Raw genomic sequence first — 2,242 nt, 5'->3', positions numbered from 1 at the left:
TGCTCACTCTGCTGCATCACCAAGTTTGAGTTTGCCCTGAGGGAAATCTCACATAGATTTCCCTTGGTCCAACTCCATCAGGAGGATTATTCCCTCTAGGCTTTCTATTGTAAGTTTTCACATTTTTCTCCATTTTTCATAGGTATTTAGTTGGGGAATAAGAAGAGGCTGCCTCAGAGCCGACAAGCTAAAGCCATTTTAAGCTAGAGAATTAAATTGGCCTCTTTGAGGAAAGATATAGCCAGTCCCTCCTCAGACCAGCACTGGGCTTTGTCCAAATGAGTTTGTTCTGTGAAGAGGTATTGTACAATAATTTTCTAAAAAAAAAAAAGTAAAAATGTGCCTTGTACTAGAAATCTTGACCATTTGATAGTCTCTGTAATGCTCTTCTCTCAAAAAAGAAAAGGAAAGGAAAGGGTGGAGGGATCAGAAATCCCAGAGAAAAATATAAAGGCCTAAGAACTAGGTGACAAAAATCTACTAATGTTAAGTGTGATTGCAAGAGAGATTTAGGTGTTTAAGACGCACAGAATATGACCTGTGGACTTGTCTCCAGCCCAGAACTTTGTACATGTTTTTAGAACTTTTTCCTCAGATATAAGCATGGCTTACCTCTTTTTGTCCTTTGTTCAGTTTCCATGTAAAATATTCACAGATGGCAGTACGGTTTAAATGGTTTAGTGGGGAGGAGTAGGGAATGGAGATGGTACCAGGAAAGAGTTCACTTCTCACCCATTAACAGAAGGAAAAGGCAGGTACCAGGTTTACATGGACGTTAATTCCCAAATAGACACCTATAGGTATACATCTGTTTGTTTATGTTACATTCATGGTTGAAAGGTTGTATTTCTCAATAAACTGCCTCCTGGGGAAAAGGAAATTCTTTATGCATCTCTATACATATTTTACACTCCCATAAGCCATAGGGCTGGGAGAAGGAAAAGAGAGGACAAATAGAGGAGAGAGATCAAAGTTAAACATGTAAGTACCCTATTTTGATTTTGTTGTTGTTGTTGTTAGAACAACTCAGCAAAATGAAATTCTGGTTTATTGTTGGACAACATTGTTTCACACATAGATCAAACAGACCAAATAAATAAATAAATAAATAAACAGCAACTCCATAGACAAAAAAAAAGGAAACAGAAGCAACCTTTTACCTTTGGCCTTTTTAACCATCTCATTCAAACCAACTACTTATAGTACAGCTAAGTACATACACAAAAAGTTACTGGAATGTTTGGAATAATATTTTGTTGTTGTTGTTTTTGTTTTTTTATAAGGTTTTTGTCTCCTTTGAGATTATAATGAACATGGTCACACCACAAGAAAAGTCCAATGTAGGACAGAGAATGCTCCAAAGACTGGTTTGATCATCCTGAGATCATTAAAAATGGCTGACCCCTAACAACAGGTACAAAATATAAAATGTAAATAAAAATACAAAAAAAAATCCTTTTGAAAGTTCTTTTAAAAAAAAAAGCAGGGACTTGGAAGGTTTTTTTGTTTCCTCCCCTGTTGCAAATTCATGTTGTGGTTTCAGTTGGGTGGGAGAGAGTGCATGTTATCTGCTGGTGACGCTGCCTGCGTGGGGCAGCCAGGCGAGTGGGACTCTCTACTCAAAGGTAACCACGTTTAGATTCTGAGGTGAGAAGTGGAAGGTGAATAGGTAGTGGCAGCCTTTTTTTTTTTTTAGTTTAACTTTTCCTTTTTTCCTGCCTACTCATACTCATCAGTATTCTGCTTCGTGCTGTCAGCATGTCATCCTCATCATCTTCAGCTTCCCATTTGCCCATAGCTGCCTCAGCCTCCTCCTCTTCATCTCCATCCTCTTCCTCACCATCACCTCCCTCCTTCTCATCGTCCTTACACCTTCTTCTACATCTACTTCATTGTCAGCCTCCTGCTCCCCATTTTCCTCATTAACATTGTCATTAGGTGCGTCTTTTCTGTTCTCTGCCTCCACAACTTCCTTATTCTTCTTTAAGTCCCTGGTGGTGATCTCTGAGCTGGTATCCACTGCTGTGCCTGACATGGTGGGCATGCCGGTGATCTTATGAAGAGGATCAAAAAAAAAGCGAGAGTTCGAGGACTCAGGCGAAAATGCTGCCGGAAAACACAACTGAGGAGGTATGTACATGGTGAAGGTGGCTAGGGCGAGTGGAGAGGCAGGCACAGAACAATGCAAAGCTTGGCTTTTCAGAGTAGCCAATGGGTCTGATTTTTTTAAAGATAATATTAT

At 39.6% G+C, this 2,242-nt stretch overlaps 1 pseudogene; it reads right to left on the bottom strand.

Annotated features, from left to right (window-relative positions):
- Positions 1–1,719: 1,719 nt before the first annotated feature.
- On the bottom strand, positions 1,720–2,035 carry LOC129088020 (prothymosin alpha-like; annotated as a pseudogene).
- Between the last annotated feature and the right edge of the window lie 207 nt (positions 2,036–2,242).

Source organism: Pteronotus mesoamericanus, unplaced genomic scaffold (genome assembly GCF_021234165.1).
Source record: "Pteronotus mesoamericanus isolate MK-2021 breed Mesoamerican mustached bat unplaced genomic scaffold, CSHL_Meso_final scaffold_54, whole genome shotgun sequence".
In the NCBI taxonomy this organism is placed as follows: Eukaryota; Metazoa; Chordata; class Mammalia; order Chiroptera; family Mormoopidae; genus Pteronotus; species Pteronotus mesoamericanus.
The sequence above is the reverse complement of the archived record's forward strand: the minus strand, read 5'-3'. Positions and strand labels throughout refer to the sequence as shown.